Source organism: Alligator mississippiensis, chromosome 1, assembly GCF_030867095.1.
Source record: "Alligator mississippiensis isolate rAllMis1 chromosome 1, rAllMis1, whole genome shotgun sequence".
Classification (NCBI taxonomy): domain Eukaryota; kingdom Metazoa; phylum Chordata; order Crocodylia; family Alligatoridae; genus Alligator; species Alligator mississippiensis.
In genome coordinates, this window is record NC_081824.1 from 476469957 (window position 1) to 476492967 (window position 23011).

The window sequence follows — 23011 nt, forward strand, 5'->3', positions numbered from 1 at the left end:
ACTAGCAGCTGCCCCTTTGAACCCTGCCCCTGGGGAAGGACTCCCAGCGTGCCTGTGTGCCGCTAAGAGAGCTGTCGCTGGGAGCAGGGCCCCGCTGGACTGGAGAGGGTTGATGTGAGACGCTGCCATCGTGGGGCTGAGGCTTCCTTGCAAATCTGGCGCCTCTGTCTCCGGTTGGCAGCCAGCGAGAGACGGGGGCAATGAATCTGGGCATGCCTCTGGACTGCCTGGGTGGGCAGGGGCACCGCGGTGCCTTGCACTCGCTGGGCAGGAGACGTTGCGGGAGGGGTGTCGTGCAGGCTCACGGGGCCAGAGGATGCTGGGGATGGCTGCGGTACATGGCGTGCGCCTGGAAGGGGCCTGCGGTGGCACACTCCGGTCCTTCCCCCGATGCCCGGTGGGTGCGGTGTGCGGGTGGTGGAGGTTGTTGTTCTCCCCCCACAATCTGTGAGCGTGTGTTGCTGAATCCTGTTGCTAATAAAGATGAAGCTGTTTGCCGTCCCACCAGTCGCTCTGCTGAACGCTGACTCGAGGACAGAAGCCCAGGGGCGTGGAGGTCTGAGTGAGTACCCCGTCCCAGGGACCCCGTGGCCAAGGCCAACACTGTATGGTGTCAGAAGTGACCTGTCAGAGTAGGCAGACCAAAGGCTCTCTGCAGAAGCAAGCTTGCATACAGTTGAGCAGAAGGAAAGCTGCCATAGCACTTTGCAAAAGCAAAGCAAACCACTGGTGCAGTTTGCTCCACAGGAGGGCCATCAAGCTGCAAAGGGCAAAGTTTGCAAACGATGCGGAAGCACACGCAAGCCTAGATCCTGCCCAGCTTTTGGAGAAACCTGTTACAAATGCTCTGGAGCGAACCACTTTGCAGAAATGTGCAAATCAAAGGGAGAGGCTCCAAAATCTGCAAAAGGAGTCAGGACTCTCTATATGGGCGCAGTGTCTGCCAAGCAGCACTCACCGACCGTTGATAAGCAGAGTGCCTGGGATAGCGCAGGTATAGCACAGGAGTTTTGATACGTTACAGTCTGCCTGGCCACTGACTCCCGAGCCCAGCCCCTGGCTTCTTGACTTTTCATCCCATCCAGGAAGAGCGCACACCAAGTGCTGAAACCTTCTTAGCCTGACGAAGGGTTTTTGAACCTGAAAGCTTGCTTAATAACTATTCTCCAACTATTTGGGTTGGTCTAATACAAGATATCAAATTCACCCAAGGAACCTTGTCTGCCTATGTCCTTAGACCAGCACGGCTACAACCTACTCCCCTGGTATAGCACAGTGATGACCGCTGGCTTGCCGGCTTATTTGAAGTTAGATACTGGAGCAGAGGCAAACGCTATTCCAGTAGCTGTAGCAAAGGCTTTGCAGGGAAAACTGCAAGGCTCAAACTCATGTTACATTAGTCGCATTTGGCGGTGCACCAATGAAACCAAAAGGTGCAGGCACTGCAGGCTGCAAATCTGGTGCTAATGAATCTGATGTACCTTTCTACCTAACCGACAATAGTGACACACCAAGACCTGGTAGGGTGGCATGCACCACGTCAGACCTCATCAGACGAGTCCACGGAATGGCCCCGACAATACCCGCAACCAAGGCGGACCTTCTCAAACTATGTCCGGACGTTTTCGAAGGGGTGGGCCTATTTCCCGGTACCTACCACATCTGTGTCGACCCGGCAGTACCACCAGCGGTGCACGGGTGTAGATCAATTCCCTGTGCAACCCTAGGCACGTAGAAGACTGCCCTCAAAATGCTGGAAGCTGTGAGAGTCCTTACGAAGGTGACTAAGCCCACGCACCCTGGGTCAATAGCCTTGTGATGGCACAAAAGAAGGGTGGTTCGCTACCGCTTGGTTTATACCCGCGAGACCTCAACGAGGTAGTATCGAGGCAGCACTGTTCTATTCCCGCTGTAGAGGATGTGCAAAAGAGCTTGTCAGGTAAAAAGCTGTTCACCGTTCTTGATGAAGAGGACGGCTACAGGCAAGTCAAACCGGACAAGGAATCAGCCGAGCTGCGTGCCACTTCAGTCGCCTTCCCTTTGGTGTCGAGTCGCCTAGCGAAGAATTCCCACAGAAGAACCGCGAGTGCTTTTGGGGACGTTCCAGGAATCCACATGGTCGCAGATGAACCGCGTTCCTATGTGGTAAAAACTCCCAGCAGTAATGTCTACAGGAGAAACAGAAGACACTTAAGGAAAGATCAGTCCTCAGTAGCAGCAGCAGAACAAGTTGATGCGCCCCAGGAGACGGCAGCAGAACAAGCATCGGAAGTAAAACCAGATCACCAAGAGCAAGAGTTTCGTTACGTTTCAGAGGATCCACCAGTACCCACGGAGACACCTGATGGCACCACGGAAACTAAGAGCGAATGGGAGGTGAGGTTGCCTGTGAAGTACAAGGATTATGTAATGGGATCCAGACCCCTTTGGTGAGCCAAGTGCTAGCAACCTCTAGCTCCGCGGTCCTGAAATGTTCCCAGTTAAAGTAGCCGCTGAGGGACTTTCAACTACGGGACAGGGAGCTCCCAGAGTGCAGAAGGGGGATGCGGTCCACGGCGTGCGCCTGGAAGGGGCCTGCGGTGGCATGCTCCAGTCCTCCCCCCGATGCCCAGTGGGTGCGGTGTGCGGGTGGTGGGTTGTTGTTGTTCTCCCCGCAAGCTGTGAGCGCATGCATTGCTGAATCCTGTTCCTAATAAAGATAAAGCTGTCTCCCATCCCACCCGTCTGTGCTGAACGCTGGCTCAAGGACAGAAGCCCAGGGGCATGGAGGTCTGAGTGAGTACCCCGTCCCAGGAGCCCGGTGGCCACGGGCAAAGACTATAACGGCTGTGAGTGAAACAGACTCCTTGCAGACTAAGAAAATCAGAGGCACGTGAGCTTTTGTAAGCTAGCTCACTTCATCAGCAGGGATCCAGGTTTTCTCCAATTATAAAAAAATCCCCAATTTTTATATTTTTATATATAGAGGGAGAGAGAGAGGGAGAGAGAGAGAGAGAGAGAGTGAGTGGGGTTTCATTTTAATCATAATGGGAAAATGTGGATTCAAGGTTAGTGTTTTTTTAACTGAAAATTGGGGAATTGTTTTTCATCAGAGGCCCTGTTCATCGGCTGGTCAGACGGGAGTGCCGGAAGCAGCACTTCTGTCTCGAGCGGTGATGAGAATGGGAGGGGAGGAAAAAGCAGGTGCCGGCAGGGCCTGCGGTACCCTGCAGGTGTCAGTCAGCGGGGCTCGCGGCCCCCCTTTCTTTGTCCTTCCCCTTCCCTCCCCTTTGGTATTCCAGTCCCTGCTTTTGGTTTAGCATCATTGCTTCCTCCAGCTGCATCTCAGCATCCGAGGAAGCAAGCTGCTGCTTACGAAAGCTGATGCATCCCTGGTTTAGTGACTCTAGGAAGGGCAGATCCGCACTGCAAATCTCCCCTGAATCCAGGCTAGCGCGGCCAGTTCCTCTCCCTGCTCGGATCCTTAAAGGAGCAGGCCGAAGGCAGGCCCTTAGGTCTGCAGGCCAGAGTGAAACCTGATGCCACGGCATATCAGAGTACGGTGGATGCTCATACTCTGGTTACTTGACGAAGCTGCGCCTTAGAAATGGGTGCTGTTGATTACTTAATATGTGCATTGTGTTTTTAAAAGACTTTCAGAAACGTATCGCGTTTTCCAGCAGGGCTGTCCAGTTGTTCAGAAGCACCTCTTACACCTCATCTCCGCAGACCTCGTACTTTTATTTATACCATAGGCTTTTTGTAGCTTTTTTGGTTTTTCCCCTATTTCTGAATTGGGCCTTGACTTTTGGGGAGACCAGATTTTTCTGTCACGATTTGTGCTCAGCAGATAAGAGGGTGGTCAGCGCTTCTCTATAGGATACAGGAAGGTGCGACTTTTTTGAACGTATAACAAGGTGTTCGCTTTGACGTCACGCAGTATTAATATTACCAGCCCCGCAATACTATACTGGCAACTATAGGCCAGTCAGTCTCACCTCCATCCTTGGCAAAGTCTTTGAAAAAATTATCAAGGCTCACATTTGCGAGAGCCCGGCAGGACAAATTCTGCTGAGGGGAAACCAGCACGGGTTCATGGCAGGCAGATCGTGCCTGACTAATCTAGTCTCTTTTTATGACCAGGTTACAAAACACCTGGACGCAGGAGCAGGGGTTGACATCGTTTACTTAGACTTCAGGAAGGCCTTCGATACGGTATCCCACCCCATACTGGTGAACAAGTTAAGAGGCTGTGACTTGGATGACTGCACGGTCCGGTGGGTGGCGAGTTGGCTAGAGGGTCGCACCCAGAGAGTTGTGGTGGATGGGTCGGTTTCGACCTGGAAGGGTGTGGGCAGTGGGGTCCTGCAGGGCTCGGTCCTTGGACCGATACTCTTTAACCTCTTCATCAGTGACTTGCACGAGGGAGTGAAGTGTACTCTGTCCAAGTTTGCAGATGACACAAAGCTATGGGGAGAAGTGGACACGCCGGAGGGCAGGGAACAGCTGCAAGCAGACCTGGACAGGCTGGACAAATGGACAGAAAACAATAGAATGCAGTTCAACAAGGAGAAATGCAAAGTGCTGCACCTAGGGAGGAAAAATGCCCAGCACACCTACTGCGTAGGGAATGACCTGCTGGGTGGCACAGAAGTGGAAAGGGATCTCGGAGTCCTAGTGGACTCCAAGATGAACATGAGCCGGCAGTGTGACGAAGCCATCAGAAAAGTTAACGGCACTTTATCGTGCATCAGCAGATGCATGACGAGCAGATCCAAGGAGGTGATACTTCCCCTCTATCGGGCGCTGGTCAGACCGCAGTTGGAGTACTGCGTGCAGTTTTGGGCGCCGGACTTCAAGAGGGATGCAGATAACCTGGAGAGGGTCCAGAGAAGGGCCGCTCGTATGGTTAAGGGCCTGCAGGCCAAGCCCTATGAGGAGAGACTAGAGAACCTGGACCTTTTCAGCCTCCGCAAGAGAAGGTTGAGAGGCGACCTTGCGGCTGCCTATAAGGTTATCACGGGGGCACAGAAGGGAATTGGTGAGGCTTTACTCACCAAGGCGCCCCCGGGGGTTACAAGAAACAATGGCCACAAGCTAGCAGAGAGCAGATTTAGACTGCACATTAGAAAGAACTTCTTCGCAGTTCGAGTGGCCAAGGTCTGGAATGGGCTCCCAAGGGAGGTGGTGCTCTCCCCTACCCTGGGGGTCTTCAAGAAGAGGTTGGATAGGCATCTAGCTGGGGTCATCTAGACCCAGCACTCTTTCCTGCCTGTGCAGGGGGTCGGACTTGATGATCTATTGAGGTCCCTTGCGACCCTAACTTCTATGAATCTGTGAATTGTTGTTATTTTTGTTGCTGTGGTTGTGACGTTTGCTGGCAGGTCCTGAACTGACGAGTTCCGTGAACCTTCGAGGCCCACAAAAGTCAGTTTCTGAACTGGTGTTATCGCTGACAGCGCTGCGCATTTCACGGGCCCCGCTTACCGTGCAGGCAGTGCCGCGGTATTTGCAGCATACAGGGAGACTGGCAGCCTCCCGTCCCGTTGAAGACTTCTGACTGTCAGTTCCAGCTGTGTATTTAACGCGCACTGCGTTGACACCGCCTTCCAGTAAGCGCAGGGTCCCTGTGTGGGGTCGGTCCCCTGCTCGTGTCGCGCGTGCTCCTGGAGGAAGTAGGGCTGGGCAGAGGAGAGGGCGGGCGGCCAGAGGCACGTCCCCTCGCCAGGGGAGGGTTCAAGTCAGGATGTCGTCATCACGTTGGGACGTTGCACTGCCTTCACGCAGATCCTGCGTGTCTCTGTCTCTGTCTCGGTCTCGTCTCCTCTCCTCACGCAGCCAGCCAGGAGGCGAGAGGCAGGGAAGCGTTGAGGGGGCAGGAATCTTTGGGATACACGAGCGAGGGAGACGCCAGTGCCGACGGCGGTGTTGCGAGAGGGATTTCTCCCCAGGTTGCTGGGCCCAGAGGCTGCTCGTGACAGCCGAGAGGAAAGGGGCCTTTTCCAAAGGGGAACAGCAGCTCCGTTGGGACGGCGGGGTGCGAGCACGCTGAGAACTCCTCAAATGATGCAAAGCACCTCAAATGAGGCTCCGCGCCCCAAGCTGGAAAGGAGCTGCCACCTTCAAGTCATTCTCGGCTCGTGCCTGCACAGCCGTTAAGCCTGTTCGCTCAGCGTTCGCTGTGTGCGATTAAGTGCATTTTCACGCAACAGGGATGTCCACTGACACACAATTAAGTGTGTGCACAAAAACAGTGAAGCGCAATCACATGCAAGCCTGTTCTAGTTGTTAGCTGTGAGCTAGCTGAGAACAACTAAGACGAAGCAAAGGAGAGGCGCCGCAGCCGAAACCGGAAAGGAAGGTTTTGCTCTGTTTCAGTCGTCCACAGCTCCTTCACAGGCAACAATTAAGGGTATTCCTGTTCCACTACCAGTGGGTGGGTTCGCGCTCAGTGATTAACAGGTGTTCAATCACAACTGCAGACACTCACACTCTCACAGGCAACAATTAAGGGTGTTCCTGTTCAAATACCGGTGGGTGGGTTTGCACTCAGTGATTAACGGGTGTTCAAGCACAACTGAAGCACAATCACACTCTCACAGGCAACAAGGGTGTTCCTGTTCCACTACCAGTGGGTGGGTTTGCGCTCAGTGATTAACGGGGGTTCAATCACAACTGCAGATACTCACACTCTCACAGGCAACAATTAAGGGTGTTCCCGTTCAAATACCAGTGGGTGGGCTTACACTCAGTGATTAACGGGTGTTCAAGCACAACTGAAACACAATCACAGTCTCACAGGCAACAATTAAGGGTGTTCCCGTTCAAATACCAGTGGGTGGGCTCACACTCAGTGATTAACGGGTGTTCAAGCACAACTGAAGCACAATCACAGCCTCACAGGCAACAATTAAGGGTGTTCCCGTTCAAATACCAGTGGTTGGGCTCACACTCAGTGATTAATGGGTGTTCAAGCACAACTGAAGCAGAATCACACTCTCACAGGCAACAATTAAGGGTGTTTCTGTTCAAATACAACCGGGTGGGTTCACACTCAGTGATTAACGGGTGTTCAAGCACAACTGAAGCACAATCACAGTCTCACAGGCAACAATTAAGGGTGTTCCCCTTCAAATACCGGTGGGTGGGCTCACACTGAGTGATTAACGGGTGTTCAAGCACAACTGCAAACATTCACACTCTCACAGGCAACAATTAAGGGTGTTCCCGTTCAAATACCGGTGCGTGGGCTCACACTCAGTGATTAACGGGCGTTCAAGCACAACTGAAGCACAGTCACACTCTCACAGGCAACAATTAAGGGTGTTCCTGTTCAAATACAACTGGGTGGGCTCACATTCAGTGATTAACAGTGTTCAAGCACAACTGAAGTACATTCCCACTCTGCCACTAAGCACGGTGGCACCGACCAGTGACCTTCGCCCGGGTCGTCCGTGGGGGAATCCGGTGTTGGGGGGGTTCGGGGCTCCTCCACCAGCGTGGGCAGACCCTCGGGGGAGGCATCCAAGGGACCGCTGGGGTCCTGGGGTCATTGCCATTCAGGGCCCGCTGTCGTCACCGAGGGGCCGTGAGGGTCCAGAGGGGTCTGTTGTCACTCGGGGTGCTCCGCTGTTGTCCAGGGGGTCCTCCGCCGGGGAGGTGGGTGTCATCAGGCAGGGTTCCGGGCTCCGAGAGTCTCTCTGCCTCCGGGGATTGGTCGATTGTCGGGGTCCCGACATCGTGGGGGGTGCGTCAGGGTTCGTCGCCGTCTCGGGTTCACTGGTCCCCCCTCCTGGGAGGGTCCTCCGAGATCCGTAGTCGGCGGTCCACCCTAACTGGGGTCTCCTGACGTGCCTCGAACGTTCTTGCCAGTGGATCGGGGCGTCCTTGGGACCTGGGGGTGTTGACCCACGTTCCGTCCTCTGAGCCCTGGCGTTCGCCTAGTCCGACTGCGGGGGGACCCAAGGTCTTCGGCTACTAGCCCAAGCCGGGGTTTTCGCGTTATCGGGTCCGGCGAACCGTGAGACCCTTCGGCTACTCACCTGAGCGGCACGGTTGCTTGTGCAACTGGCGCTCGTTCGGACGTACTGGCGGCACTGCCTTCCCTAGCCCGTCATGACTGACGAGACCCCTTGCTGCAGCGGAGGAAGGAAAAGCAAGCTGCTACTCAGCTCACTTTTTGCTGCAGTTATTCCGGCAGTCTGCCGGCCTGGGTTGGCGCTGGTCCTGGAGAAAGTGCAATAGCAGGCCAAGCGCGGGGGAAAAAAGAAGCGGTTCTCCGTGTTTTCAGCGATTAAACAGGGTGTCTTGCCCTTTTTTACAGGAGCGGTGTGTTGGAAGGAGCACCGTGTCTGAAGTCCGCCTGCCCGCTGGACTGCCGAGGGCCCTGCGCAGCACAAGCCCCACCCCCCAAGCAGCTCCCTGGGAAACGGTGAGTTCTGCTTTTTGACACAGAGGTGCGCCGCTCCTGGAGGCGCTGCGATACCAGGAGCTTCAGTTGTGGTTGAACGCCCTTAATCACCGAGTGGGAACCCCGCTAATTGTACCTGAACAGGAGCACCACAACACAGACACGCTGCTCCTTCAGAAGCCGCTTGCCCTGTTTGCCCTGAAGCTGCTGGCCTGGCCTGGCCTGGCCTGGCCTGGCCTTCTGCGTGAACGAGCCAAGACCGGTCCCAGTACGGCCAGACGTGGCCCATTTTAACACGCCTTCCAAAAGACAGAACTCGCCGTCACATGCTGTGCAGGGCCCTCGGCAGTGCAGCGTGCAGGCGCGCTTCAGACACACTGCTCCTTTAAAAAAGGGCCAGACACCCCGTGGAAGACTGCCTGCGCCTGCGCCTGCTCCAGGGGAGCAACAAAAAGCCTGCGCTGGCAGGCAGTCTTTCAAACACCCTGAATTGTTGCCTGTGAAGGAGTCGAGGACAATTTAAATGGAGCCAAGCCTTTTCAATTCTGGGTGTGGAGCCTCTCAGTTGTTCACAGCTAGTTCACACCCAACCATGAGAACAATGCTTTTGCGTATGGCCACCAGCCACGAGGCGCCAGGCAAGCTGTTGTAGGGGGCAGTCTTGAATATGAGCCTTTGACCAGCAGACGGGGTTTGTGCGTCTCCCCTGCCCACGGGGGGCGCTCCTCTCACCGCACTGTCCATCTCCCCCTGCTCCAAGGCCACGCGATGACAAAACGATGCATGCGCTCACCACGTAGTTGGTGTGTAGCGCATCGTGCTCCAGAAGCCTCGCCTTGGTGTTGTGGCGGCCTCTGGCTCTTCCCAGGCCTTCCAGCTTTCAGTTGTGGCTCGCATCTGACCTCTGAGACGTACCGTACCGTACCGTACCGTACTGCCTGTGTTCAGTTTGGTTCGTTTTGCTTCATAACAGTGTGACGACAACATCCACGGCTTTCTGGCATCCTAAAGCCCACGATTTCTGCTGTGACAGAGGATTTCCACTGTAACAGAGCTGTTCAAAGGGGGTCACCAAGCAGGCTGCCCCTGACAACCCCCTCAGCTGCACGCTGCTGACCGCGCTCTCCATGCAGGTGCAGGCAGAGGGACCGCTTTCCTCCGGGCAGCCAGCCACCCCGCCCTCTTGAAGGCTTCGGGCGAGTAGTAGCCTGCCTGCCAGACTGCCGGGGGCCCCTGCCCAGCACCAGCCCCCCCAGATGTCTCTGAAGAAGCGACGAGATCTACTTTTTGACAGCAGCAAGTTCTCCCCGAGGGGAGGTGTACCGCTCCTGGAGGCACTGTAATACCAGACCCATGCATGGAGTGGATGGAGCAAGCTCCGAGTCCATCTCCCAGTTCCAAAAATCCATTTAATATAAAGTCCTCACATCGAGGACATATCAGATATTAAACTGATAAGAACAGATTGACTTTTATTAGTAGATGGTAAGGATGGATCCAAAAAAAGATGACAAAGCCGATAGGGAAATACAGAACGCCCGGGCGAGGGACTAACAATAAAAAGGATGGGCGTGAGGTTGGGAACGCAACTAGGTTACATGCGATACAAAGTTAGCCAACTAAGCCCGGGGGTAAGGGGAGAGGGGAGTGGGGAGGGGGAGGGAGGGGGGGGTTTCGCGACGCTGAGAGAGAAAGAAGATAGAAACACACATACCCGTGACAATGGTCCGCAACGGTGGAAGAAGTGGTCCGAAGATGAAGTGTCTCAGTCTAGATATAGTCTATCGCGGGGGTCCTCTTTGGGTGGCGCTGGGTCGTCGTCCGTTGTTGATGAGTCCTCTTGAAGCGAAGGTCCGTCTGTTGCAGAGGGGGGCGGTTCAGGCGGTCCCCTCTCGGTCCGGTCCCCTCTGGGTCAGGTCGCCGGCGTAATTGTTGCGGACGGCGTCCTTCAGGAACCTCTCCAGGAAGGTCCTCGTGCGGGGTGTCACGGTCACGGAGTCGGCGTGCGGGGCTGGCTGCAGGGAGACTGCCAGCTCCCGGCGCTCCTCGGTCCAAGTCCAGGCGCAGCCGATGCGCTTCCCGAGGCGGCGCGTGGCGTTGCGGGTTCGGCTCCACAGCGAGGCAAAGTCCCCGCCATCTCGGCCGAACTCGCCCTCCAGCGAGCCGCTGAGGAAGGTGGCCAAGTCACGTCCGGTGGGTTGCCTGCCGATCCTGTTGCGGGCGGTCTCCTCCAGGGCGCTGGCAGCGATGATACTTACCGTCGCGTCTGGGCAGGTCAGGAGGCGGAAGGCGTGGGTTACCACGGCGATGTCGCCGAGGTCTCCCATGCGGGGCACGTTGGCACCCCCCCTGCCGGTAGGGGATGTGCAGGACCTCGTTGCTGGCCCTCAGCGGTAGGTGCAGCCACTTCTTGAGCAGCCGTCGGATCTCGGCATCCGCCTTCTTGAGTGGGGTCTTGGGGACCGCCGAGCCTCTCAGGACGAACGCGACGCGGGGGATGAGGAAAGTGTTCACCGCGTCGATCTGCTAGGGGGCCAGCAGGGACGAGTCCAGTTTGTGTGCATCCTGTACAATGCCGTTGATGGTTTCCTCCGGCGTCTGCCTGGCCCGGTGGCCGGTGGGTGTCCCCAGGTGGCAGTAGGCCTCTCCGTCGCGCAGGTGCCGCATCGCCTGGCCCTGGATTGCGAGGGTGGAGTCCAGGACGCGGCTCTTCTGCTTCCCGTCGACGTGCAGGGAAGCGCACTTGGCGACGTTGAAACGCAGGCCCATCCACCTGGCCGCCTCTGACGTCACGTCCAGCATCTGCTGCAGCTGGGTGGCGTCGGGGGCGAGGAGCACGAGGTCGTCGGCGTAGGCCAGGACGCTCAGCTTCTCGCCGTAGAGGTCGAGCCCGCCGGGGCCGCCTGCCACGGCTCGAAGGAGCGGTTCCATGGCCAGGTTGAAGATGATGGGGCTGAGGGGGCAGCCCTGTCTCACTCCCGACCGGATGGGGATCTCTGCGGTTTCCCCGTCGGTGGCGCGGACGGTTGTGGTGCAGCCGTAGTAGAGCTCGCGCACCAGGTTGGTAACGCCATCCGGCAGGCCCAGTTCGCGGAGGGTGTCGAAGATGTGGCGGTGGGGCATGGACCCGAAGGCGTTGGAAATGTCCAGCCACGCCACCGCGCACTGCTTCCTGGTCCTCTGGGCGTTGTCCAGGGCCATCTGGAGGGTGAAATTGTGCTCGTAGCAGCCCTCCGTGGACATGAAGCCCTTCTGGCTTCGGCTGACGGCTCCGCCGGTCACCGCCCAGTTGGCGATGCGGCCCGCCAGGCAGCCGGCGTAGAGTTTCGCAACAGTGGAGCACAGGGCAATGGGTCTCCAGTTGCCCGGGTCGTTCGGGTCTCCCTTCTTGTGGATGAGGACCGTCATGGCCCTCTTCCAGGCGGCGGGCGTGCGCCGGAACTCTCTGCACCTGTTGAAGAGAACAGAAAGAACAAGGCAGCCCGGGTCATGTTTTTTAAGGAGACCGTACCTGATCCCGTCCTTGCCGGGGGCGGTGTCCCTGGTCCTCTTCAGGCGGGCTTCCACCTCCTGCGGCGTGAAGGCATCCTCGAACCCCTCCGCCGGGGGCACGGGGGTCAGCGCTTCGACGGTCGCAGGGCGTGGGGTGGCGGCATCCGTTGGAGGGTTGAAGACCCTGCTGAAATATCTGAAGAGAGGCTCCCGGGGGACCTGGCAGAAGGCCGAGGGTCCCTCCAGGATCTCTCTCACCGCCTTGGGACGGTTGGCCTGGTACAGCTTCTGGATCCGGAAGGCTGCTGCCGGGTCATAGCGCTGGCGCCTGTGTCGCCTCTGCGGTTGGGGCCTGTGGTCTTGTCGCGTCGCCGGTCTGTTGTTGTTTCCTCGGGGTTGGCCGGGCCGGGCGGCTGCCGAGAGCTCCTGTGTGAGCCGGGCCACCAAGGCCTCGAAAGCCTCGAAGGTGGTGGCCTGGGAGAGCTCCTCCAGCCAGAGGGTCTGCCATGGAGAGGGCATCCTCTGCTGTGGGGAGGGCTCCGCACCGGGAGATTCCGGCACGCTCGGGGGCCGGAGGGCACCCGGCGGCTCGGGAATCCTCGGCGGGACGGGGGCCTCGGGTGGCCCCGGGGGTCCTGGTGGAGGGCTGTCCTGTCGGGGCGTCGTGTTCGGTCGGGGGTCCCTGGGCGGAGGCCTGCACGGTGGCGTCGTCGGGACAGGTCTTTCTGTAGGGTGGTCCTTGGAGGTCTGGTCCGGTGGGGTGGCCGGTCTGGCGGGTCTCCGCGCCGCGGCCTGGGTGCGCCGGGCCGGGGCGGCGGACCTCACCAGCGTGCCGGGTCTCCTCTCTGCTCCGTGGCCTTGGCATACCTTTTGATGATTTTTGAGGAGCTTCAAGGCCTCGTATTCGGTGCCGCAGAGGGAGCAGTAAAAAGCTAGGCGCAGCTGGTGGAAGCGCCGCAGGTGTTTGTTCATGTCGCCGTGCGACCTGTACTGTCTCGGCGGGTGGCAGGTCGGGCAGAATAGCTTGTCCGGAAGAGGGAAGGGGAGGAACGTGAGCGCCGTAACGTCTGCTCCTTCCCCTGGGTCGTCCGCGGGGGGGTCCGGTGTCGGGGGGGTTCGGGGCTCCTCCACCAGCGTGGGGAGACCCTCGGGGGGGGCATCCTCGGGGCCGCCGGGGTCCAGGGGTCGTCGCCGTTCAGGGCCCGCCGTCGTGACCGAGGCGCCGTGGGGGTCCGGAGGGCTCCGCTGTCGCACGGGACGCTCCGTCGTTGTCCGGGGGGCGTCCTCGGGCTCCGGGGTCCTCCGCCGGGAGGCGGCTCTCTTCAGCCGGGGTTCCGGGCTTTGAGAGTCTCTCTGCCTCCGGGGGTCGATCGATGGTCGGGGGTCCGCCGCCGCCTGTCGGGGTCCCGACATCGTGGGGGGGGGTGCGTCGGGGTTCTTCGCCGGCTCGGGTTCGCTGGTCTACCCTCCTGGGAGGGTCCTCCGGGATCCGCAGTCTACGTTCCGCCCTAGCTGGGGTCTCCGTGCCTCGAGCGTTCTCGACAGTGGATCAGGGCGTCCTTGAGACCTGGGGGTGTTGCTCCACGTTCCGTCCTCCGAACCCTGGCGTTCGCCTACCGACCAAGGGGGACCCAAGGTCTTCGGCTACTAGCCCGAGCTGGGGTTTTCGCTTTATCGGGGTCCGGCGAGCCAGAACACCCTTTGGCTACTAACCTGGGAAGCACGGTCGCTTGCGCAACCGGATACCCTTTCGGACGTACTGGCGGCACCGCCTTCTCTAGCCCGTCATGACTGACGAGAACCCTCGCTGCAGCAGGAGAAAGGAAAGCAAGCTGCTAGTCAGCTCACTTTTTGTCTCTACAGTTCCGGCAGTCTGCCGGACTGGGTTGGCGCCGGTCCTGGAAATAGTGCAATACCAGGCCGGGCGCGGGGCGAAAGTAAGTGTTTCTCCGTCTTTTTTCAGCGATTAAACTGATAAGAACAGATTTTTTTTTTTGATTTTTTTTTAATATCATAATGTTTAATCGTCTCTCCACACCATCTCCTTTTGACAATATTTCACAGAAAAACAATATCATACATAACACAATCGTAGGGGACGCCCGTCCCCTTTCCAATCACAATTTCTCCACCGTTGTATCACTGAATCCTTTTTATACATAACCATTAATTCACTCCATGACAATACATTTTTGCTCTTTTCTCATACAGGTTCTTGGGACACTTCAAACATTTACAATACATTTCCACATTGTACACAGTCTTTTCACATAGTCTTGTAGTTTCCTCCATTTTATTTGCATTTAACTTGTTTCCATCGTTCTTTATTTGTCACACACAATTCACCTTAGTTTTATCTCATTACCACTGTTTTCCCAATGTTTCATTTCCACCTTTCCCCTCTTTTCCCTAATTCCCGACGCTTTTCCTTGCCCTATTTCCCGACGCTTTCCTTTCCCTTCTTTCTCTCTTCTTCTTTTCCTTTCCCTGTCCTTACCCTATCCCGGCCGGCTGAAATAATTCCTGCCACCGAACGCCTTGCCATGCCCTACTCATCTTGCCCTTTTCTCCTTGTCCCTTTATGTAGTCTTTAATCTCGTAGTACCCTAGCTGTGTGCATTCCCTTTGTGTGAAGTATACCCCTTTCCCTACTAACAAACATCTCGTTTTCCATAATGCCACCCTCATCCCCATCAAGACCACCCGTACTTCCCATTGCCTCTCTCCTTGTTTTACCAGTCCGTACACTGCGCTTTCATATGACACCCCCTGTGCCCACCCTATTGCCCTTAGAAATTTCCCTACTCTTCCCCACACCCTTCTCGCGAACGTGCACTCCCAAAAGACGTGATGCACCGTTTCTTCCTGTGTACAGCACTCCCGTGGGCACTCCGCCGATCTCACCAGCCCCCATCGGTGTAGTACTTCCCTGACTGATAACACCCGCCTCACTATGCACCACGCTATGTCTCTATGAGTCCCTTTCCACCTTGCGTCTTCTATTCCCTTCCACACCTCTCTCACCTGCTCCCATGCCAAATCCCCCACGTCTGTCAACACATCTTTCTCCCTAATTGTGTTGAAAATCATCCTAGCTTTCTGTAGTCCTTCCAGCCCCAATTTGGCCAAACCTTTTGCCCTGACGAATGCCGCCAGCCTATCCACATGCTGCGATGGTTTCCCTGCCCATATCCCTGTCCACCTTTCACCAAATACCCCCCATGCCCTCAAAACTCTGCCTCCCCAGTACTTTGCCCATTTCCCCGCTATTTTTTCCCTTTTCCGTGCTTCCCTGACTAATGCTGCCACCCCGTGCCCATATACGAACGTTTCCACCTCTGGAAAACCCCATCCCCCTAGCTCCCCCGCTTTATAAATCTCCCTACGTGCTACCTTTTCTCCCTTACTTCCCCAGAAAAACACACACAATTCCCTCTGTATCCTCCTCGCTTGCCTCCACGATGGGGGGTATACCCACCCTACAAATAGCAGGATCGGTAAGATCACTGACTTGATTAATTTTACCTTCCCTGTCTTTGACAACCCTCTCCCTCCCCATATCCCCAACACCTTTCTAACCTGCCCCCACACTTCTCCCCACGCTGTTTCCCCTTTTCCATCTTTCTCAAAGCTTATCCCTAATATTTTAAGCCCTCCCTCTACCACCTGCAACCCATATTCCTCCAGACCCTCCCAGTTCCCTATGCCCCATATCTTACTTTTCCCTTTATTTAATCTTGCTCCGGCTACCCTTCCGTACTCTTCCATACGTTCCAGCGCCCTCCTCACTGACCTCCTGTCCCTCGCCAGGAATGTTACGTCATCCATATATAGCAGCGCTTTCACTTCTCCTCCTCCTGGTATCTTTATCCCTTGAATTTGGTCGTCCCGTCTTATCTTCCTTCCTACCGCCTCTATCCCACACACGAAAAGCCCTGGTGACAAAGGGCACCCCTGCCTTACCCCTACCTCTATTTTAATCTCCTCTCCCAAGTGTCCTTTTAACAGCACCCTGCTGAAAGCCCCCCGATACACTTCCCTCACCCATCCTATGTAGTTTCCCGGGAACCCCATCTTTTCCAGCACCGTGAACAGATACTCGTGCCTCACCCTATCGTACGCTTTCTCCAAATCCAGGTTTCCCACCACCATATTCCAGTTCCTATCCCTCACATACTCTATTATGTCCCTCACCACCCAGTGTGTTTGTGTTATCTTTCTCCCTTCCACCGCGCACATCTGTTCTTCCCCTATCACCTGTGCCAATACCCCCTTCATTCTTTCCGCCACCATTCTCGTGTACAGTTTGTAGTCCACGTTTAATAACGTGATTGGCCTCCAATTTTTCAAACTCTTTTTCTCCCCCTTCTTATATAATAATACTATCACCCCTTCTGCAAACCCTTACCCTACCTTTCCCCTTTCCATCATCTCTTTAAATACCTCCTTGACGTCTGTTCCCAACCACCCCCAAAATTTTCTGTAAAATTCCCCCAGTATCCCATCCACCCCTGGGACTTTATTCGTCTTCATTCCTTTCAGACACCCTTCTATTTCTTCTACTGTCACCTCTCTTCCCAAATCGTCCCTTTCCTCTTCCTTTAATTGCTGCATTTCTTCCTCTTCTACCCTCCTTTCTTCTTCTTCCGCCTCCCCTTTACTGTACAGGTCCCTATAGAACCTTGTTACCTCTTTTAAAATCTCCTTCTGCTCCTTTACTACCTGCCCCCCTTCCGTCATTATCTCCCTCATTTCTTTCTTCCCGTTCCGAACCCTCTTTGCAAAATATCCACTCCACTCCTCTCCTTCCTCTACCCATGGTGCTCGTGCCAGAAATATTCTCTCCCTTCCTCTTTGTTCAAACCACTCTTCCACCTCCTTTCGGGCCGTCCCCAGTTCCTCTTTTACTTCTTTTCCTGCTTCTGCTTCCTTTACTAATCCTTGTACTCTTTGCTGCTTCCGTAACAAACTGCGCTGTCGCTGCTTTGCCCGTTTCCCCCCTTGCTTTTTAAACCACTCTTTGATCCTTTCCTTCACCATTACCCACCACTCCCACCTGGTTTCAAAATACCTTTTCAACGTTCTCCATCCCTTGTATTCTTCCACAAACTCCCTACATACCTTCCCCTCTTCTAGGTCCTTCAGATTCAACTTCCATACTCCCTTCCCCTGTGCTCCGCCCGCCCCTTGTCCTATCTCCACTCTTAATATGTTGTGGTCTGAAATTCCCGCTTCCCTTACCTCCTTCTTTTGCACTCTCAATCCTTCTGACACAAACACAAAATCTATCCTCGATCTTTTCCTCCCCCCTGGCTCTATCCTTGTCCAAGCAGTTTCACCCTTCCAAATATCTTTTAGCCCTTCTTCCCGTGCCCATTTCCCTAGCAATTTCCCTGTTCCATCCAGTTCTCCCTCACATTCTTCCCCTACCCTATCCCCTTTTTCTATGATACAGTTAAAATCGCCCACTATGATTCGGTGCCCTCCTCCCCCACAACACACCCCCAGTTTTTTAAACAAAACCATCCTCTCTGCTTTCACCGCCGGTGCATACACGTTCCAGATTGTGACTATCTGCCCATCCCATTCCAGCACCATCTTCTGTACCCATCCCTCCACCAGCACTTGCACGCTTTTAACTTGTAGCGGCATCCGCCCTTCCCTAATCAAAATTCCCACCCCCAGGTTTTTGTTCCCTCCAGCTCCCGCCCACCAAGAAGGTCCCCACCGCCACCGCTTTCTCAACCAGCTCCACTGTCTTCCCCACCCTATCCCACACTCCTGCACACACAGCACTTCTGCGTCTGTTGTTTCTAAAATCTTCTTAATGTCCTCCCATCGCTGCTTCCTCAATAGACTCCTCACATTCCACGATATTATCCTTAGTGTTTTCCTCATTTCCTTACCTGTGGTGACCTTTCCCTTACTTCCCCTTTCCCGTCCCGTCCTGCCTTGTCACCCAGTGACCCCGTCTCCCTCATGCCGGTCATGTGAGCCAGGTTAGCGATCGCGGCTGGGCTCAAATAACCCTCCGCTCCCTCGCTCCCTTCCCCCTCCCTTCCGGGCTTCATTCCTCCATTGCGGGTTCTCTTGGGTGTTTCGTCCCCGCTCCTTTGTCTCCCACCCCTTTCTTCTTCTTCCCATCTCTTCCTCCCTTTTCCTCCCTTCTCCCCTTTCTTTTCTCTCTTTAGCTTTTTCTCTGTCCCACACGCTGCCTGCCCCAGCGGGATATCCTGGCTCCCGTCTGAGCATGCCACATCACCCTTTGTGGCTGGTTGTGACCCTGCCCGCTTTCCCTCTTCTCTCCCGCCCTCAGGCTCTCTTTCCACCACGATTTCCATCGTGGAAGTTGTCAATCTGTCCAGCTCCTTCAACATTTCTAACCCTGTCTCCAATTCCAAACCTTCCCCTGCCTCTGTTTCCTCACACACCGATTCTTCCCGGCTCTCCGAGACCTCACTAGCAGACATTGCTGACTCGTTGTCTGCCTCCATCTCGCTCTCTTGTGCTTCTTTTTCCTCCTCCCTTCTTTCCTCCTGGTTTTTCGCCCTATTTGCATAGGAGTAGGGACACGCCCTATATGTGTGCCCCTCTTCCCCACATGTGATACATTTTATTTGTTTTTTGCACTCACTCGCCCTGTGTCCCATCTCCCCACATTTAAAGCACCTGGTTAGTGAGCAAAACGCTGCAATGTGCCCCCCTTTCCCACATCTACTACACAGCCGTGGCTGCCCGAAATAACTCACATAGCCCCTGTGGGGCCCTATGTAAAAGTTGGGAGCGATATGCTTTACCCCTCCGAAATGGGGGTCCTCCATTAGTCTCACTCTCGCTCTCCAGGACCCTGTCCAGATCTTATACTTATCCAGTACTCTCTCCACCCACATCACACTCTGTACTTGTCTCTCCACCCATCTCTCCACGTCCTCTTTTTCCAACTTATCATTAAACATTCTCAAAAAGAGGACTCGCTCTCTCTCTCTCTCTCCTGTTTCGAACCGTAGCCCTTTTAATTTACCTTCTTTCGTTAGCTTCCCTTGCCTTTCCCAAAACTCCTCATAAGCTTTCCTGTTCCAAAAAGTTAACCCCCACACTTTATAATTTTCATGCGCGATCACAACACTCAGATCCCGCGGGTTTAAGCCAATGTCTCTAAACAACACTTTTTCCATAAACTCAGTCCTCGTGAGCCGAGTTGCTCCTTCAAAGCCCTCCTTCCGTAGAAAAACTTTTGCTCGTAGTTTCACTTGCCTTTGGGGGTCTTCCTTGCTCCACCATGGCTCCTGCTGCTCATCCTCTGACTCAGCCGCTCTCCTCTTCTCCTTCGATGTCTCTCCTCCACCTATCGTCGCCTGCTCCCGGTGATTCCCTTTCTCATCTGCCGCCAGCTCTCGCTCCTTCCAGCTGCTCTCGTCCTGCTTCTGCTTCCGTCCCGCCACCACCGTCGTCCACATGCTCTGCTCCCTTTCGATCAGCTCGCCATTCTCCCACACCATCTCCGTTTGAGGCTCCACCGTCGCCTGCTGCTCTGCTCTCATCTGCTTCGCAGCACCACTGCTGTCGCTACTTGATCTCCATTTTCCTCCTGGGGCTGGGAGGCTCGGCCCAGCTGCCGCTGCTTCGCTTCTGCCGCCGCCGCAGCAGGAGCCTCACCAAGAGACCAGATTGACTTTTATTAGTAGATGGTAAGGATGGTAAATCCAAAAAAAAAAAAAAAAAGATGACAAAGCCGATAGGGAAATACAGAACGCCCGGGCGAGGGACTAACAATAGAAGGATGGGGGTGAGGTTGGGAACACAACTAGGTTACATGCGATACAAAGTTAGCCAACTAAGCCTGAGGGTAAGGGGAGAGGGGAGTGGGGAAGGGGAGGGAGGGGGAGGTTTGCGACGCTGAGAGAGAAAGAGTATAGAAACACACATACCCGAGACAATGCTCCGCAATGGTGGAAAAAGTGGTCCGAAGATGAAGTGTCTCAGTCTAGATATAGTCTATCGCGGGGGTCCTCTTCGGGTGGCGCTGGGTCGTCGTCCGTTGTTGATGAGTCCTCTTGAAGCAAGGTCTGTCTGTTGCAGAGGGGGGCGGTTCAGGCAGCCCCTCTGTGTCCGGTCCGGCGACTGTTCTTCTGGTGGGGTCCGTGTACTGGCGGTGGCCTGTGATGTGTTCCTACACTTGATCTTAGCCAAAAGGCCGAGAAGCGATACCGTGAGCCCCTCGGAAACCTTGGGGCCTCCATGGGCAGCCGCCCCAAACACACCGCAAGCTGCCACGGAGGCCCCTCCGCTCACAGTCGTCACCTGCAGCTTCTGGCACCAGAAAACCACACGGAAAAGTCCTTCCGCAATATCTCGTGCCCAACAGGTCCAAAGCACCACCCCCCAAACCCCCACGTAGCCCAATGGCCCCCCCATTCATGCCCTCTCAACACTGCCCTGCCTCTCGCCCCTCCTCGCTGGCCATGAGAGGAGAGATGATTTGCTCAAAGCCCGAGCGAGCGCGATGACGACAGCATCTCGCGGGGCGTTCCTCCAGCCCTGCTCTCCCCGCCAGCTACAGCACAGCAACAGCAGCAGCAGCAGCAAGCCCCTGAGCAGAGACGGGTACACTGGGAGCCCTTGTCAAAGGGGCGGGGATCAAAAGGGCAGCTGCTGATCCCTGAGGGGGAACAGGCTCTAATCCCCGAGGGGCAATGCGCTTCACTGGTCGGTGCCACCGTGCTTAGTGGCAGAGCGGGAATGTACTTCAGTTGTGCTTGAACACTGTTAATCACTGAGTGTGAGCCCACCCGGTTGTATTTGAACAGGAACACCCTTAATTGTTGCCTGTGAGAGTGTGATTGTGTTTCAGTAGTGCTTGAACACCCGTTGATCAATGAGGGTGAGCCCACGCACTGGTATTTGAACAGGAACACCCTTAATTGTTGCCTGTGAGAGTGTGAGTGTCTGCAGTTGTGATGGAACACCTGTTAATCACTGAACGCGAACCCACCCACCGGTAGTGGAACAGGAACACCCTTAATTGTTGCCTGTGAAGGAGCTGCAGACGACTGAAACAGAGCAAAACCTTCCTTTCCGGTTTCGGCTGCGGCGCCTCTCCTTTGCTTCGTCTTAGTTGTTCTCAGGTAGCTCACAGCTAACAACTAGAACAGGCTTGCATGTGATTGCGCTTCACTGTTTCTGTGCACACACTTAATTGTGTGTAAGTGGACATCCCTGTTGCGTGAAAATGCACTTAATCGCACAGAGCGAACGCTGAGCAAACACGCTTAACGGCTGTGCAGGCACGAGCCGAAAACGACTTGAAGGTGGCAGCTCCTTTCCAGGTTGGGGCGCAGAGCCTCTGCTTTGCCTCATTTGAGACGTTCTCAGCGTGCTCGCACCCCGCCGTCCCAACGGAGCTGCTGCTCCCATTTGGAAAAGGCCCCTTTCCTCTCGGCTGTCACGAGCAGCCTCTGGGCCCAGCAACCTGGGGAGAAATCCCTCTCGCAACACCGCCGTCGGCACTGGCGTCTCCCTCGCTCGTGTATCCCAAAGATTCCTGCCCCCTCAACGCTTCCCTGCCTCTCGCCTCCTGGCTGGCTGCGTGAGGAGAGGAGACGAGACCGAGACAGAGACACGCAGGATCTGCATGAAGGCAGTGCAACGCCCCAACGTGATGACGACATCCTGACTTGAACCCTCCCCTGGCGAGGGGACGTGCCTCTGGCCGCCCGCCCTCTCCTCTGCCCGGCCCTACTTCCTCCAGGAGCACGCACGACACGAGCAGGGGACCGACCCCACGCAGGGACCCTGCGCTTACTGGAAGGCGGTGTCAACACAGTGCGCGTTAAATACAAAGCTGGAACTGACAGTCAGAAGTCTTCAACGGGACAGGAGGCTGTCAGTCTCCATGTACGCTGCAAATACCGCGGCACTGCCAGCACGGTAAGCGGGGCCCGTGAAATGCCCAGAGCTGTCAGCGATAACACCAGTTCAGAAACTGGCTTTTGGGGGCCTCGAAGGTTCGCGGAACTCGTCAGTTCAGGACCTGCCAGCAAACGTCACAACCACAGCAACAAAAATAACAACAATTCACAGATTCATAGAAGTTAGGGTCGCAAGGGACCTCAATAGATCATCAAGTCCGACCCCCTGCCTAGGCAGGAAAGAGTGCTGGGTCTAGATGACCCCAGCTAGATGCCTATCCAACCTCTTCTTGAAGACCCCCAGGGTAGGGGAGAGCACCACCTCCCTTGGGAGCCCGTTCCAGACCTTGGCCACTCGAACTGTGAAGTTCTTCCTAATGTCCAGTCTAACTCTGCTCTCTGCTAGCTTGTGGCCATTGTTTCTTGTAACCCCCGGAGGCGCCTTGGTGAGTAAAGCCTCACCAATTCCCTTCTGTGCCCCCGTGATGACCTTATAGGCAGCCGCAAGGTCGCCTCTCAACCTTCTCTTGCGGAGGCTGAAAAGGTCCAGGTTCTCTAGTCTCTTCTCGTAGGGCTTGGTCTGCAAGCCCTTAACCATACGAGTGGCCCTTCTCTGGACCCTCTCCAGGTTATCCGCATCCTTCTTGAAGTGCGGCGCCCAAAACTGCACGCAGTACTCCAAGTGCGGTCTGACCAGCGCCCGATAGAGGGGAAGTATCACCTCCTTGGGTCTGTTCGTCATGCATCTGCTGATGCACAATAAAGTGCCGTTAGCTTTTCTGATGGCTTCGTCACACTGCCGGCTCACGATCATCCTGGAGTCCACTAGGACTCCGAGATCCCTTTCTGCTTCCGTGCCACCCAGCAGGTCATTCCCTAGGCTGTAGGTGTGCTGGACATTTTTCCTCCCTAGGTGCAGAACTTTGCATTTCTCCTTGTTGAACTGCATCCTGTTGTTTTCTGCCCACTTGTCCAACCTGTCCAGGTCTGCTTGCAGCTGTTCCCTGCCCTCCGGCGTGTCCACTTCTCCCCATAGCTTTGTGTCATCCACAAACTTGGACAGAGTACACTTCACTCCCTCATCCAAGTCGCTGATATAGAGGTTAAAGAGTATCGGTCCTAGGACCGAGCCCTGCGGGACCCCACTGCCCACACCCTTCCAGGTCGAAACCGACCCATCCACCATGACTCTCTGGGTGTGACCCTCTAGCCAACTCGCCAC

At 55.6% G+C, this 23011-nt stretch overlaps 1 non-coding gene across 1 annotated transcript; it reads right to left on the bottom strand.

Moving 5' to 3' along the window:
* Window positions 1-9701: 9701 nt before the first annotated feature.
* On the bottom strand, window positions 9702-9898 carry LOC132247834 (U2 spliceosomal RNA). The gene has a single exon (XR_009459260.1). It is a non-coding gene; the product is annotated as a U2 spliceosomal RNA (small nuclear RNA).
* Between the last annotated feature and the right edge of the window lie 13113 nt (window positions 9899-23011).